Source organism: Gymnogyps californianus, chromosome 12 (assembly GCF_018139145.2).
Source record: "Gymnogyps californianus isolate 813 chromosome 12, ASM1813914v2, whole genome shotgun sequence".
Taxonomy (NCBI): domain Eukaryota; kingdom Metazoa; phylum Chordata; class Aves; order Accipitriformes; family Cathartidae; genus Gymnogyps; species Gymnogyps californianus.
In genome coordinates this window covers 23,228,997-23,246,086 of record NC_059482.1, presented here as the reverse complement: position 1 = coordinate 23,246,086, position 17,090 = coordinate 23,228,997, and the positions used below count along the sequence as shown (strand labels likewise).

General features: G+C 56.6%; 1 protein-coding gene across 1 annotated transcript in view; it reads left to right on the top strand.

The window, feature by feature from the left end:
* Positions 1-727: 727 nt before the first annotated feature.
* The window catches only part of CPNE2 (copine 2), a 60,903-nt gene continuing 44,540 nt past the window's right edge, over positions 728-17,090 (top strand). Inside the window, exon 1 of the mRNA XM_050903732.1 lies at positions 728-770. The gene's annotated coding sequence lies outside the window, so the exon portion shown is untranslated. The remainder of the gene's footprint in view (positions 771-17,090) is intronic.

Genomic DNA, 17,090 nt, shown 5'->3' with positions numbered 1-17,090 from the left:
TCCCCTGGGGCAGACCCTCCCTGCCCTGGATCAGACCCTCCCTGCCCTGGGGCAGACCCTCCTTCCCCTCAAACAGACCCTCCTTCCCCTGGGACAGACCCTCCATCCTGTGGGACAGATTCTTCATCCCTTGGGACAGACTTTCCAACCCCTGGATCAGACCCTCCAACCTCTGAGACAGACCCTCCGTTCCCTTGGGACAGCCCCCCCATCGCTTTACGCTCCCCTTCCCCAGCCCGGGCCCCCTCCGTTCATGCACGGTGTAAAAGTTATCCCTCCCGTCCCCGCTCTCCGTGCATCCGCATCCCCTCCTAAAGATGCCAACCGGACGCGCGACCCCCAAAACAAATGCTGGGGCCTGGCGGCTTTGCTCCCCAAGGCTGGGGATGTTTGGTAGGGATTTTTCCTGGCAGCTGCCGCAAGAGCCTCTCCTTCTCCTCCGGCACCGAGTCGCGGGAGGGATCTGGCGAGCTGAAGGCTGGGGAAGTGCAGAAGCGCTTCTTCGGGAGCTGCTTGCAGCCCGATGCTGCTCCGGCTGGTGGTGATATCCTCTGTGCGGCATGTTTAGGGGGGGGACCGAGAGGGTTTATGCTTGTGGATGGGCTGCCCCTCTCTCCTTCTCTGCACCCAGCAAGACGCCTCATTCTCTGGGATAAGCAGCGAACGGAGCGTTTCGCTCGGCAGCGTGAGGGTGCTCGGAGGATGGCAGGCAGGGAGGTGTTTTCCCGTCAGCTCCGCCAGCCTGAGGACCTGACGCAATAAGCGTCCGGGTGAGTAACCCTAATTTAGGCGAGCAGCTGGCTTCAAGCCAGCCGGGCTGGAGGACTTGGTGGGCAAACACACCCTTTGGAGCTGGTCACTGCCAGGAGGGTGGAACAGGAGACAGAGGTGAGTTGAGAGCTGAGCTTCCGTGGCAGAAATGTCTCTGAAGGGCTGGGTCCTTGCTGCTGACTCCCTCAGAGCCTGAGCTGCTTCGCGGGAAGGAATTGGGAGGATCCCCGGGAACCCCGAGCCCCAGGTTTGAAGCCTCCTGGAGATGCACTGGAACCTTGCTGTAGAAGCTGGAGTGGGAATCAGGCCGGTGCGAGCACAGCCCAGGGGTGCTCAGTTCTGATATCGCTCCCCTCATCTCCGGCATCAGCCTCCTCCTGCAAGCCCAGGTATTGGGGACTTTCGTGCCGGCGTGCGATACCGCTGGGCTTTTCTGGGGTCAGAAAATGTTTTATTACAGGCCAGAAATCACATCCCATTGAAGCCTTGTTGGGGGGCAGGGAGCAGAGCAATGGGAGGAGGAAGGCTGAGAACAAAAGCTCGGGGCATGTGGAAAGGATCTGTTTTGAAGAACTGAGTCAGTGGAGGATGTTTTCCTGGAGTTGCCTCGGGGAAATGCTGCATTTGCGTTGGTTACAGCTGTGTGATAGCCTGGGACATACATTTTCTGGTGATGTGCGCTTTTGTTTCTCTGCTGTTGCCTCTGGAGCATCCCGGTTGGGATAACGAGGAGGGAAGGCACCCGGTGAGGCTTCCGGGCGTCCCCAGAATTGCACCTACCTGCAGTGTAGGCAGCCCCTAGCACTTGCCTTGGGTAGACAAGCAGTCCTGGAGCAGCTCTCCGAGAGCCCGGCATCCCTTACCACCCCAGGGGATGGGGTTTGCCGGCAGCCTGCCTCCGCTGGCACCGTCGGTGTGTGCCCCGCTGTTCCCAGGACCTGCTTGGTCGGGGTCGCAGTTTGCATCTCTTGAACGGGTTGCAAGCGTCACACTGTAGCAACGTGAGGGTGGGCAGGGTCGTACGACTGCTAGTATTTGAGATGCCGGCTGTGATGCTTTTCCCTCACCGCTGCCTTTCTGAGCTCGATCTAAAGAGAAATGAGATCATCTAGAGCCGCATCAGTGCGTCTTGCCCTGGGGACATCCTTGCTTCTGGGGTCTGCGCTGGTGGACAGCAAGGGACCCTGTGCCGGTTGCCGACAAGCCGGTGCAGTTTGTAAAGCCGTCGCTTGCGGGGGTCAGGGGACCCCGGTGCCTGGCCAGTCTGTGCCGGAGGAGGGGGGCACAGGCCCTGTGCACTGGGGTTTCCAGTGCGGAAAAATCCTCTTAGGGTTTGGCCGCCGGAGCTGAGCTGCGGGTGAAGATGCTCTTTGCCCTGGGGGGATATATCAGCCGTGCAGCCCCCGGCAGTCCTCGTCTCCGCTCGTCTCCCAGCGATCCTCCTCCCTCACCCCGAAACAGTGGGGTTACGCGGTGCTGGAGCGGCCGCTAGCTACCCCGTGATTTACCGGTCTGCCCAGTTGTAGACTGGAATTGCATCGGCTTTGTTTGCCTTTTTAGCAGTCTCAGTGTGGTGTGCGAAGAGTCTGGGAGGAAAAACTTCTTCTCTTGCTCCCGTTACACCCGGTGGAAAGAGTTTCGCACTGACTTCAGTGGAAACCTCTGCCCGGGGAAAGCTGGCCGGAGTCACTCGCGCCACCGTAAATCAGGGCTTGTTCTCCGGGAGCCGTCGGTGTGCCGAGAATGTAATACCCGGTTAATGGATGAAAAAGCAACGCTTGCAGTCTCCTGTCCTGGTTCAGGGTTGCCAGCTCTCATAAGGAACCCTTTATGTGAGAGCCTTGGCTTGCGTTCAGAGGCAGGGTGGGGGGAAAGGAGAAGAAAAGGTAAATTTTCTGGCGTGGTGGAGTAGGCGTTCGAAATGGCACTCCTGGCAGGATGCAAAACCGCAAAACAGCGTGAAAAAAAAAGAACTGAATGCTTCCCCCCCCCCCAAAAAATCTTACAGTTTGTCTTTGAAACCTCTGTAAAATATTTGTTGAGGGACCTGAGTCATCACTTTTTGCTGCTTTGGCTCGGTTTCCTGGCGGCTGGCTTTGCGAGGTTACTTGTTTGGATCACAGGAGCAGGGAAAAAAGTAATTCCCAGGAACTCAGGTGAGTTTGGAGATCATAACAATATTCTTAAAATATGAGAAAAACAAACAAGTGTAGTATTCAGCAAGAAGGGCTCCACTTTTGATTTGTCTGCCGCTTTTGCTGAGGCTTTGGGTTTGGGAGCTGTCAGATTTTCTGCCTGTAGCCAGCAGGAAAAAGCTCACGTCTAAAATAGTCGCCTTCCCCCCAGCCCTGGATTTTCCGTCATCACGTGATTCCAGCAGCTGAGGATTTAGGAAGAACCAGCAGCCGTCGTGAGGCGCATTTTAAAAATGAGGCGAGCTGGAAACGCAAGTTTTGCTGTTAAACAGCAAGTCCAGGGCTGTGTAACCATTTAAACCGAGCTTTATGTTCCCTCGAGCGGGCTCTAAAGCCGTTGGGAAGGGGTCGAGAATTTACCAGACGTAATTCCCATTATAAACCGCCGCATTTTTTGTGTCGCTGGCATACAGATCCGTCTCAGGGTGCAGCTTCGCACGTCAAGCGGCAGCATCTCTCTGCTGTGAAGCAGGCCGATAAAATAAAATTATTTAGAAAAGCTTGGATCGTAGCGATGAAAGTCACCTGCCTGCGGGGTGAAGGTGGGCTCCAGCCCGTGGGGACATCAGCCGTGCTCTTTGCGGCTTGATGTCGGCCTGCCAGTGCAAATGAGCATTGCACGTAACTACCTATTAATTAATATTTATTTCTGTTATCAGGGGAAGGGCCTTGAAGCTCTGGCCGCTATGGCGATGAAATGGTGCGTGGGATGGAGGGACCTGCATGCCTGTCCACTGCTGGCGGGGCCTTTCCGGCTGGCATGCTTCTAATTTTGGTATGCGGTTATGTTAGAAAGCAGTTAAAGATATTTCTCATCACTTAAGTGATGATTTTTTCTTCCCCTCTCACATGTGATATATGGTGTTGGCTGGAAATAGGAATTCAATTAAAATTCAGAAAGCCAGCACTTTTGTTTTCAATAACTTAGAAAAGCCTTTAATAAGTTAAACAGCCAGTACACATTAAGTGTACTTAAAATGCAGGAGGTTCCCTCTGCACCTGCGAGGGAGCCCCGCCGGCTGCTTGTCCTTCACAGCCCGGCCGCCTTCCTCACGGGGCTGCCCTACTCCTTTACGTATCACAGGGTCTGGCTTTAACTAAATCCTCTTTGCCCTCCAAATCTGGTGGTTGAAACAGATATACCCCTCCTCGTCGTGAGAGTGTGCCCAGCTCTTCTACGGCTGCTGTAGTATTGGGGTGGGGAAGTTTTAACACAGAGGCTGGAAGTTAAAATCTGCCTAAAATCCTGAGAGTGCCTTGTCCTCCCTCCCTGCGTCTCCTGGTTTGCTTGTTTGTCCCACCCGGAGCACGTGTCCGGGATGAGCATCGCTGCCACGGGGAGGTAAGAGATTCATGTTTGGCATTTGCCTCTCTTGGACGGAGCCTCCCGTGGGGGCTGCCTGCGCCAGGCTGCCCGTGGCCGGGCTGCTGCCCGCAGGACCCAGTCTCCCGCTTGCCCGTGGCCAATGGGCAACGTCGTTTTCTGCTCCGGCACTGCGAAGGGAAGCAGCTGCCTCGGTAGTCGGCAGCGTGTGAACGCAGCGGGCGCAGAGCTGGCGCGTAAACCTTTTCCTTGGGTCTGCTTTGTAGGGCGGTTGCGTACAGCGACGTCATGATGTTTTCTGCCCTAAATCACAGATTTCCCTAAATTGAGCCCCAGAGGAAGCCTGTAGTCAAGCAAAAATGTGCAATCTTGTCAGCATATCTAAGCAAAATACGCGCTTGCCAGCGGAGGTTGGGATGGGGTCGGTCTGTGCGGCTCGGCCATCGCTGCGCGTCCTTAACGGAGGACGCTGCTACGCTCTCGCCTTGCCCTGCCCCTCGCTTGCCCTTTCCCCATTTCTGAGCAGGAAGCGCAGTGCTGCTGCCGCTCCAGAAACCACACGTGGATTTGTGAGCAGGGCATGCAGCAGGCGCAGGGCGTGCAGCGAGCACAGGGCATACAGCAATCGTGGGGCATGCAGTGAGCACAGGGTATGCAGTGAGCACAGGGCATGCAGCGGGCGCAGGGCATGCAGCGGGCGCAGGGCATGCAGCAAGCACAGGGCATGCAGCAAGCACAGGGCATGCAGCGAGCACAGGGCATGCAGTGAGCACAGGGCATGCAGCGGGCGCAGGGCATGCAGTGAGCACAGGGCGTGCAGCAATCACAGGGCATGCAGTGAGTACAGGGCATGCAGCAAGCACAGGGCATGCAGTGAGCACAGGGCGTGCAGCAGTTGTGGGGCATGCAGTGGGTGCAGGGCATGCAGCAGGCGCGGGGCATGCAGCAGGCGCAGGGCGTGCAGCGAGCACAGGGCATACAGCAATCGTGGGGCATGCAGTGAGCACAGGGTATGCAGTGAGCACAGGGCATGCAGCGGGCGCAGGGCATGCAGCAGGCGCAGGGCATGCAGCAAGCACAGGGCATGCAGCAAGCACAGGGCATGCAGTGAGCACAGGGCATGCAGCGGGCGCAGGGCATGCAGTGAGCACAGGGCGTGCAGCAATCACAGGGCATGCAGTGAGTACAGGGCATGCAGCAAGCACAGGGCATGCAGTGAGCACAGGGCGTGCAGCAGTTGTGGGGCATGCAGTGGGTGCAGGGCATGCAGCAGGCGCGGGCATGCAGCAGGCGCGGGGCATGCAGCAGGCGCAGGGCATGCAGCGGGCACAGGACATGTAGTGAGGGCAGGGCATGCAGCGAGGCTGGGCTCTGCCTCCTGCAGAGGCACCCATGGTGCGGTTTGTCTGGTAGCAGCCATCAGAGCCCGTCTATTTTCTCTCAGGTTTAGAGGAAATACTTTTTTGTGTGGTTTTTTTGCCACTTTCTGATTTTCCAAGCGCTCTCCCGAAACGTGCTCAGTCCCTGCAGCGCCTCCAGACCCCTGTCAGCAATGGTGCTGCCTCCCTCCGCACGTCACTGCTGGGTGTGGAGGAGCGAGTTTTGCTTTCGTTTGCCAGGCTGGAGCCCTTGGCTTTCCACCGGGTGAGAATTACGGAAACACCTTTGCTGCTGGGAGCCCGGGGGCCCTGCCCTCTCCGGAACACTCGGCTCTCCTGCTCTTCAGGGCTCGTAATTTCTTGCCGGTAAGTGGTTTTAGATACTTTGGGGACAGTGTAATGACATTTTCAGGCTTCATCTGGAGAGGGTTGGAGAACGAATCCTGTTGCCCTTTATTCCCCTTGTGCAGGGCAGGCTCTGTCTGAGGGTGCCGGGTCGGTGCCAGCCGGCTCGCATCCGAGGCTGCCTGCATGCCGGGAGCATGTAAAGGTGTTTGGTTTTACTCTCACATCCGTGGCTTACTGAGATCTCCAGTTTTGGTGTCTCTGTGGGTGTGAGCCCCTCTGCGAGGACGTGGGTCCCGTCCTCTGGTCCTGGAGCAGTGACCAGGCAGCAGCCGTGTCCCTACAGTTGCAGGGAGACCGGCCTCCACTCCGGAGGGATGCTGGCGCAGGTACGGGACCACTGCAGGGGCTCTTGCCTTTCCCGATGCCCTCGTCCCAGGGGGGTGGCAGCTCCCGTTAGCTACAGGGCGGCTGCTCGGGGCAGAGCAGCCCCAGGTCCTGCCAGTTTCTGCTTGGATGAGGGAAGCAGCCAGGGTGGCAGGTTCGGGTGGTACCCCGGGGGGATGCGGGGGGGACCCTTGGAGACGTCGCTGAGGCTGCGTGGCAGTACGGAGAGCGGGACTGCGGTAGGAGCGGGGAATGCAGGGCAGGGTGGGACTGCGTGGAGGAGTCTTGCTCCCACCCTGCGGGTCCTTCATCATGAGCTGGTTCCTTTGCTGGCACGGCTCTCTCCTGGAGTCCAACAGCCGCTTTGCCACACGCAGGGATGGCAGAGACGCAGCTGGAGATGGTGGCTTTGTGCTTGACATCCGCGGCGGCTGCCTCTGCTCTGGACTGGGCAGGGTAAGTGCTTTGGAGTGGCTTTTCAGGTGATGAGGTTTTCAAAATGAGACGAGCAGTGGATGGTGCTGATGAGCCCTGGGCTTTAGAGGCAGCACAGGGAGGCCGCCGTGCTCGCAGGTCCAGGCGGCGGGATCGTTACTCCCATCCACCCGGCTTCTTCAGAGCATCTTCCCTAGCTCCGGCTGCTGACAGCCCTCTTCGCGGTCCTAAATCCCAACAGGCAGTGGTCAGCCTTGGGTTGGACCCTCAGGTGGGGGAGAGGGGAAACAGCACAGAGCAGCGAGGAGCTTTGCCCAAGGAAGAGGTCTGTAGAAAGCAGAAAACAGGATGGCCCCAAGCTCTCCGGCTGTGGCGGGGTGGCTGTGTGCCACAGCCGAAGTTGGGCCTGCGGTGCCTGCCGAGCACCCGGAGCTTGTGAGGTCTTTGCAAGTGCTGAGTGCCATTGTTGGTGATGCACGAGCAGCAGAGGAGCTCTGCCAGTGTGATGGACTGTAAATAATGATGTCGCCTAATCCCCTTTCCCTTGAGGGTCTCATGTGCCGGACCTGTTAATGCGATTACATTGGTATTACAGTGATATATTATGCTGTTATGGTACCTGCTAGTGTCCCGACTCCGTGGGGCACTGGGGAAGCCGATGCTCCGGCACCTTTGTATGGATGGAGAGGTGTCCCTGTGCATCCCATGGCATGCCCTGGGAAATGGCAGTCAAGCAGGGGATGCTCCCGTCCCGTGGCCTGGCACGTGCCCGTGCCCCCTTGGCGGGTCCTGCCCGGTGGCCCCTGCCTGCCCGCTGCCTGCCAGGGCAAGCAGGCTGCCACGGCTGAGCACCCAGCCAGGGCTGGGCTTCTAAAGGGCGTCCCCAGGCTATCTGGCAGTGGCACCCATGGGTGGGACAGGCTGCGTCACGGCTCCTCTCCTCGCACCGCCTAGCTCCTTGCGAGCCAGCTGGCTGCCTGGCAGGGTGTCCGGAGGCAGGGCTGCAACATCGCCTCTGCCGCCGAGCAGGGAGCAAAGGCAGCTTCACCCAGGGGGTCCCCAGGACGAGGACTGCTGGGAGGTCCCCAGGAGGTCTTATGGCTGCTGTGGGTCCCCTTTCACCCGTCACTCATGCTGGTCAGGGAAGCCGCGATCTTTCCCTCTGCATCCAGCTGGAGAAGCTGGATGGGGCTCCCGAATCCCGAGTCGGAGGTGCGTGTCCCAAGGCTGCAGAGGGAGTGACAAGCATTTCCATGGGCAGGTCCTTCTGCATGGGAAGTGCTCCTTTCGTCAAAGTTATGACACCAGATTTATCGATGCTTGGATATGGCTTAGTGGGTTGTGTCCCTGTTACCCGTCCGGTTGCTCTCTGGAGACGGATCTCCCACTGGGTGAAACTCTCCCTGCACGGTCGGGGTGGGATCCTGGTGTCCCCACCTGCCCCGTGCTGGGCCTGGGATGCTGGGATCAATCTGACCTAACCCCAGCCACCTAATTGCCACAAGGCTAATTGCCACGGGTTCCCTGGGAGCTGGGGGAGAGGATGCTGCAGCCTGTTTGAAACCCCGCGTGGGGTGCAGGTACCCCCTGAAGATGCCAGTCTCTCTCCGAGGACTGCTGAGGGAGCTGGGGCTTTTTCTGCCTCGTTTTTCAGCTGTGATCTGCATTGCCCATCCCGCTCTCTGCACAGTCCTGCTGCAAATCCTGGCTCTCTCCCTTCTCTTCTCCTTCACTGCCCTGGCCCCATCTGTCCTGGGTGCTACAGGCAGTGCCTGGCCCGCTCGTCTCCATCCCTCCCAGGGATGAGCAATGGTTTGAGGTGGGAACTTCATGGGAATGTAGCTTTGGGCTGATTTAAAGTAGTTATTGGCAACTGGCGTGGGGTCTCGGAGAACACCTGGCCTTAAAAAAAGGTTTCACGTGCCAATAGAAGCGTGGTGGTGTTACAGACCCCGGAGCTTCCCAGTTTCTGTTTTGGAGGGGCATTTTGCAGTTACTTGTCTGTCTGGCCCCGAATCCCGGATCCCTCTGATGGTGTCATTATGGGGGTGCTGCAAGTTGCATCTCAGCCAGCCCGAGACATGCCACTGGATGTGGCAGGATGGGCCTGTCCTCACCACTGACAGCCTGGGTGACCGCACCGGTTGGAGCCACATTGGCTCGGTGGCGGGCGAGTGGCCCCATGTCCAGCCCTGCTGGCACCCACCTGCCCTGTCCTCGTGCTCTGCCATGTCCCTTGTCACTGGAGTAGCCCAGACGGATGTATTAGCACTGAGGAGTAAAGGAAGGGCCGCGGCTGTTTCTTGGCTGATGGTGGTTGCTCTGCGGTCTTGGGGACGGAGGGACTTTCCCCGTGCCCCATCCCTGACACACTCCATGAGACTGGCTGTGGTTTGGGAAGGTCTTCCCGGGCTGGGACCTGCTCTTTGATGGACATCTAAGCATTAAGGGCATGGGACAGGTATGGGCTGCCCTTTGCTGAGCGATACCCTCTGGGGCAGGTATGCGGGAGGATGTGGCTGCCTGGGTCAGGTGAAGGCACAGGGTCGGTCCCACTTTCTTGGCCAGCCCTGATCTCTCTCAGAAGCACGATTCGGCTCCCCAGGGACCCCAAGGAGCTGGTGGTGTTGCTGGCTGGGCGAGGGCTGGGTGGGTGTGCTGAGCCAGGGGTCTGGGTGGCAGCCACCCTATGCTGCTCACTTTTGCCCCGTGCTTTTAGAAAGGGTTTTGGGGACGCTGGGTCAAGCCTCGCGTTACTCCCTGCTAGACTGCCCCAGCTCCTTGCATACGCCCTACCTGCCAGAGCTGACTATTCAAATTCAAATTGACTTAGAGCTATCCAACCACAAAAACAGAGTTTGAATCCTGTCCCAGACCATGAAAGCTGCCTTTCACTCTCTCCCCCGTGATAAATTCATTTAGCTATTGCCAAATGGCATTTTACTGTATTAAAGTAAAGCAGAGATCGCAGCAAGAAGGTGGATGATTATAGAATCATAGAATGGTTTGGGTTGGAAGGGATCTTAAAGATCATCTAGTTCCAGCCAGGGCAGGGATACCTTCCACTAGGCCAGGTTGCTCAAAGCCCCATCCAACCTGGCCTTGAACACTTCCAGGGAGGGGGCATCCACAACTTCTCTGGGCAACCTGTTCCAGTGCCTCACCACCCTCACGGTGAAGAACTTCTTCCTTATATCTAATTTAAACCTACCCTCTTTCAGTTTAAAGCCATTACCCCTTGTCCTATCATGACATGGCCTTGTAAAAAGTCCCTCTCCAGCTTTCTTGTAGGCCCCCTTTAAGTACCGGAAGGCTGCTATAAGGTCTCCCCGGAGCCTTCTCTTCTCCAGGCTGAACAACCCCAACTCTTTCAACCTGTCTTCATAGGAGAGGTGTTCCATCCTTCTGATCATCTTTGTGGCCCTCCTCTGGACTCGCTCCAGCAGCTCCATGTCCTTCTTATGTTGGGGGCCCCAGAGCTGAACGCAGTACTCGAGGTGGGGTCTCACAAGAGTGGAGTAGAGGGGCAGAATCACCTCCCTCGACCTGCTGGCCACGCTTCTCTTGATGCAGCCCAGGATACGGTTGGCTTTCTGGGCTGCAAGTGCACATTGCTGGGTCATGTTGAGCTTCTCGTCAACCAACACCCCCAAGTCCTTCTCCGCAGGGCTGCTCTCAATCCACTCATTGCCCAGCCTGTGTTTGTGCTTGGGACTGCCCCAACCCACATGCAGGACCTTGCGCTTGGCCTTGTTGAACTTCATGAGGTTCGCATGGGCCCACCTCTCACGCCTGTCAAGGTCCCTCTGGATGGCATCCCTTCCCTCCAGTGTGTCAACTGCACCACACAGCTTGGTGTCGTCGGCAAACTTGCTGAGGATGCACTCAATCCCACTGTCCGTGTCGCTGACAAAGAAGTTAAACAGTGCCGGTCCCAATACCGACCCGTGAGGAGCGCCACTCGTCACTGCTCTCCACTCGGACATCAAGCTGTTGACCGCAACTCTTTGAGTGCGACCATCCAGCTAATTCCTTATCCACCCAGTGATCCATCTGTGAAATCCATGTCTCTCCAATTTAGAGACAAGGATGTCGTGTGGGACAGTGTCAAATGCTTTGCACAAGTCCAGGTAGATGACACCAGTCACTCTTCCCTTATCTACCAACACTGTAACCCTGTCATAGAAGGCCACCAAATTTGTCAGGCACGATTTGCCCTTAGTGGAGCCACATTGGCTGTCACCAATCACCTCCTTATTTTCCGTGTGCCTTAGCATAGCTTCCAGGAGGATCTGGTCCATGATCTTACTGGGCACAGAGGTGAGACTGACTGGCCTGTAGTTCCCCAGGTCTTCCTTTTTTCCCTTTTTAAAAATGGGGGTTTGAAATGATGGGACATTTCAACCCACTGAAGACCTCTTTCCACCAAAGACCTCTTTCCCTTGAAAGGGCCTGAATGCAAGAAGTGCTGCCGGGATGGACTTGTGTTCGGTGCCTTGGTCTGGGACTCGAGCTCATCCTCCCTTTCTGCCTCAGTTTCTCCCTTGGGCTTTTATCCCTCTTCCCTGCATGAGCTGCAGGACTCGGGAAAACTCCCTTGCCTGTCCTGGCGCGCTGGCTGGCAGGTTGTGGCCTCCGACGCAGCTGGGTACGGCAGCCCTCTTTGTGTAGCATCTTCTCTTGCTGGCTGGGAAGCGGGGATGCAACCTTTCTGGAGGGGCTGAAACGTGAAGCCACTTTGGGGGACCAGCTCTGGTGCTGCGGGGTTTGCCTCGGGGTTTTCCTGCGATTTGTGACTCCCAGGTCACCCCGAGCCACTTTGCATGGCTCTGCTGATCATCACCCACCGGAGAAGCTTGCCTGGGTGCTGCCCGCGTAGCGGTCGGCGCACCCACTTGGGGTTTTGGCAAGGAGGGTGCTGGCTACACCAGCACCAAACCATGCCAAGGTTTGGGGGCTTTTCTGGGGACAGCAGAGGTCTGAGAGGAGCTGGACGTTGTGGGTGACTATTGCCTGGGCATGAGATGAAGAAGCAGGCGCTGTCGCACCGAGGTGGCCACCAGCCATTGTCACACCTCGCTTGGGACGAGATTTCGCAGCACCGGTGCGAGAAACCCAGCTGTCAGCAGGAGCAGCATTACCCGTTGAAGCACCATTAGGCACGGTTTCCATCAGGAAGGGTTCGTTGGGGAAATTACTTAATTATGTTGTCCTGAAACCCTTTTTCCCGCTGTATCAGGCCCCCAAAATATCTCAGTACAGTTCCCTTGGCTTCTTTCATCAGACAGGGCTGTGGGATTCGCTCACAACGTGCCAGCCTGGAAACTAGAGCCCAGCCCGGACATCCCTTTCTGCTGGGTCTACCTTGAATCTCCAGGAATTTGGGAGAATTTGAGCTCAGTCCCAGCCATGCTGCCTGCACTGGGAGGCAGTTTTCAGCCTTTCCCTGCCTCGCAGGAGAGGTGAAGGTCCTCTGATGGTAGCGGGTACTCACGGTACATCCTTGGAGGGAGTTTTTATGGGCAAGCATCCCCTTTCTGCCTCCCCCAGCCTGCTCGCCCGCGGCAGAGGCATTTGCTGGGGAGGGGACCGGCAGCACGGTGCTGTGTACATGACTAATTGCACGTGCATTCAGAAGGTAGCGAGGCTGTTATTAAGACCAGGTGCAGGCTGGTGAATCCACCGTGTTGCCTAGGCGAGACTGAAAGGCAAACATTTTTGCTTTGCAAAATAATTCTAGAGATGACTGTATTTGTTGACAGGAGGGAGCAAAAGCGGCCGGTGTGGGTTTTGACGGCGTGGGGAGCTGCGTCGGGCATCCGTCACGGCGCGTCCCAGCTTTTCCTGGCATCTCCGGCTCCGTGTGTGCTGCCTTTCAGCTTTGCTGGTGCTCTGGGCCACGGGTTTCTGTGTCCTCCCTCTCCTCGCCTTTGCTTCCATCTTCTGATGACCCGTTTTCACCTGCTCTTCACCCTCCCTCAGGGACCGCTGCTCTCCCACTGTGTCTCCGCTGCCTGTAAGCTCAGATATGTGCTTTACAGGAACCCAAATTTACCTGTTTGATACTCATCTCTCTCTCCTTTTCCCCTTCCAGAAAGGAAATTGGCTTCTACAATTGGCAGTAGGCTGTAGTGGGGCGGCCCAAGTGGGTAAACTGAGTCACGGGTGACTTCTGTGGGGTATTACAGAAATCACGGATCATCCCAAAGAAGGGAAAGGACATTCCTGGGAGGGACCCAGAGAGACTTTGCACCAGTCACTGGTGGATATTGGTACTTCTGGGGCTGTTTCAAATATGCCTGGTATTCCCTGTCAAAATAAATCTGACTTCTTTAAGGAGAGGAGATCACTGAAGTTTGACAACACTATTAATATTAAAAAAAGCCCCCAAAATGTTTCACTTAAAGCACAGCGGCGTGGCTTTTTTTTCCCCTCTCTTTTTTTCCTATTAATGCTTAAAATGGGGCCTTAGCGTGGCCCGTGCAACTGCTTCTCGTGGGGCTTCTCTTCTGCGGAGGGAAGGGGAACCTCCGAGGGCAGAAGTTAGTTTGCAAAACAGATAATGCCTTCCCCTCCTCCTCTTTCTGATAAGAGAGGAAGGAAAGATCCCAGGGCTTCCAGCCGGCCCTTCTGCACATGCTTTGGGGATCTTCTGTAGAGATCGGGGGGGCCATGGGGTGAGGAGGCGGAGGAAGAGGAGGAGGAGGAGGAGAACATCTGTGTGCGTTGCTCTGGAGCTCCCAGATGTTCATTTCAGATATTCTGGGTGGCCCTAGGGCTTGTGCGTGCCCCCAGCCAGCGAAACCCCTCGCTGCAGGATGTTGTGGACACGGAGCAGCTTGGAGCTAACCAAGTCATGGAGGAAAAAAACACTTGAAGGTTACGAAGCACAAAGATGCGTCCGGCTCAGGAGGTCCTGGAAGCTGGAACCCAGAAAGAATTTGGGGACCACGTCCCTCCACCGTGATCCTGCTCTTGTGACACCTCTTCAGGCATCTGCTGTGGCCGATGGCAGACGGGACCGTGGGGCAATCGGACCTTCATGCTTGTCCCTGAGACCTCTCATTGGTAGCCTGGCTGTGTTTCGGCAGGAGACCACATGTCCGCGTGATCGGCACGAAGCCAGCAGCTGGGATTATACATCGGGAGAATATTTGGCTGCAGATGCCGCGCGAGTCGCAGGACTTCGTTCAGGGCGGCAAATGCGGGGAGAGGAGAACAAAAAAAAAGGAGAGACTGGAATACAGATGATGGTGAGCCGGCTCTTTCGGTGCCAGCTCAAATCCCCCCCTGAATTTAAAGCATTTGCTGGGGGGGTTAAAATGCCACCGGCTCGCTGAAGCCTGGTGGTGCCTTAGATGTGAAGCCTCTGAGCCAGGGTGACCCATGGCTGCTGCCGAGGCTGCAGGGGCCAAACCCCTGCCCGGCCCCGGGGAAGGGGCTGGATCCGTGCCGGGGCAGCCGGAGAAGAGGTGGCTGTGGCTCTCCGGCGGGGAGGAGGTGGCTCCCGGGACCGTTCCCTGGGCAGGATGGTGTGTGTGGATGAACGACGGTGGCACCTACAGATGTGGCCGTGCCCTGGTGGCATCACCACCTTCTGCCCCTGCCACCTCTCTGAGTGTTACCCTTTCTGTGGGGTTGTTTGGGGCGCCAAGCTGGCTGGGAAAATGACTTTTTTATTTAAACTAACTACTTTTTGGCTGAATCAGGACGGTTACGCTCCTCAGGGTTTTACACCAGGACTGGAGCTGGGGGGAAGGAGTAGCCCGAGCCGTGATTCGGGAGAGCTGCCCATCTCTTTGGCATCTCCATCCCTGGTGGGATGGCTGGACCAGCAGCTCCTCGGTGGAAAAATCGTCTTTACTGGGATGGTGGGGAAAGGGGTGGTGGCATCTTCCCGCTGCCTTTTGCCTTCTTGGGGAGGGGGCAACCGGAGGATTTTGTGCTTGGCACCCATGAGATGGCATCAAGCTCTCCAGGTTGGCACCTGGAGGAGAGGCCAGTGTCCCGGTCCCTGATTTTGGGTGCCCAGGTGGGGAGTGTGTCCATGTAGGGGACACGAGTCCCACCAGGTCTCTGCCCTCAGCTGGCCCCGGCCAGCGCTGGCCACCTCTCCTCTTCCCCGTGCCGTTTTGACCGTGTGCTCCCCGGGGAGCACGGCAGGCTGAGCACAGGGGCTGGAGCACGGGCGATGCGCAGCGCGCTGAGAGGATGTTTTGGTGCCTGCCAACCCTGGGAAAAAGCTTTTTCCACTGAGTCATTTGCTGCCTCTGCTTTTTGTGAGACGGCGCCGAGATTTGGGGGAAGGGGAGATGGAAAAACCCAGCCCAGATCTCCCTGCTCCGGCAGGACCAGGTCCAGGCCAGCACAGCTGCCCCGTGTTTGCTTTTCGGAGGGAGCAGCAGACAGACAGCAGCATAAATAGAACAGGCCCAGCTATTTTAAGACATCGATTACATGATCTGTGCATTAAAGAAAAAAAAAAATAAAATAAAATCTTTGTTTTAGCTGCAACTGGCAACATGGGCTTGAGAGGAGCAGAGGCAGCTCTGGTGGGGACGGGCGTTTCGGAGCCATCGCCCCAGCGGCTGCAGGGGCTTCGCGGTGGACGAGCCGTGAGGACTTTTGCTTCTGCACGTGTTTTTCCTTGAAGTCACGGTAGATGGATGGTTGCCCACACGTGCCACCGTTTTGGTGTCACACTGCCACCGTGTTGGTGTTGCGCTGCTGTGGACGGGGAGCGACGGCGTGAGGTGTGCTTGGTCTAGGCAAGGGGAAACCGCACTCGGGGAAGGGATGCGGGTGCTGTTTCAGTGATGTACACATGTGTGCGCAGCCAAGGATGGGGATTTTCTTCTTCTGGAGATGTTTCTGGGTTCCTGTGGAGCTGAAATGATTGTACCGCTCCTGCCCTGAGCAGCAGGCTGTGATGAAGAGCTTGCATTTACTGTTGGGGGTTAAAATCAGGCTTGTTTCTGGTGACTTAGTGCCAAGCAGAGATCTTGGCAGGTAGGAGAGGAGGGCTCAGAGCCTTGGAAGCGGGAGCTGTTTTCTGCTCAGTATTCATTGCAGCTGGGGCCAAGCGCTCAGGGCAGCCAGCGGCGAGCCCGGAGCTCCCTCTCCCGCAGCCATGCTGGGATCATCCCACCCCTGTCCCCCATCCCCATCCCAGCTTGGAGGCTGAGCTGCAAGGGAAGAGGGCAGTAGCCCAGCTCCCAGCAGCGCAAGTGCTTGTAAATACTCATGCCCGGGCAAACCAACCAATAATATTAATCGGGGTTGCAATGCCAAACAGCAGCAGATGGCTTATCAAGGTGGAGGAAGGTGACGTTTGGGGTTTTTGGATAAAGTGGATGAGCCAGGAGCCACTCTTGAAAAAGAAGGCGAAAGGTATTGAAGCAGCTGCTGAAAAGAGCTCTCTCTCCACTAGCAACCCCAGCTGGTTTATTAGTATAAATTAATCTGAAAATGCTTTTTCTTCTCTTTTTTTCCCCCTTTCCTTTTCTCTGTTGAAGACCTTTGGTGGTTTTTGCCAAGTAAACTGCACATCAGAAGGCAAAACTGTCGTGTGGGATGGGGTTTTGCACTAGTAATGGTATAAAACACATTTATCTCTGCAAAATGGCTTTGGTAGTGGAATTTTGGTAAGCTCTTCTTATGACAAAAGGTTTTTTATCAGGGCCCTGTAAATCATCCCGTGCACCAGGTCATGCAGTGGTTGTCACATTTGCCTTGCTCTTCTGTGAACCAACTATTGCCGCTTTTTAATTGCTGCCAGAGCCACTGCTTTCTGCTGGCCTGGTGAGCTGGGTGGAGATAGGGCTGAACCAGAGCTGGAGCTGCCCTCCACCCCACCTCCATCCTCATGGTCTCACCCCTTTCCCTATGACAATTTGGGGGACAGAGCTCAAGTTTGGCCCTTGTAGCTTGGGTCCATGGTCCATGGCTTGGGACCACCCAGACGATGACCAGTTTTCATGCTGAAAGAAGTGTAGTTCCTCCCCACAACCCCCCCCCAGCATGCTGGAAGAAGAGGTTGGGGACCCCCCACTCCCTCAAGTGGGTAAGCAGAAGATGTTACCTTTCCTTGAAATTCTGTTATTGATGGAGAAAAACCAAGGCAGGTTGTAGGTGCTCTGCTGGGCTCCCACTCAGAACGTCTGCCTGGTGTGGTGGCCACAATGGGGATGGTGACTGGGCAGGGCAGATGCTTTGGAGCCAGGACAGCCTCATAACTTCTTGAGTGTAACTTAG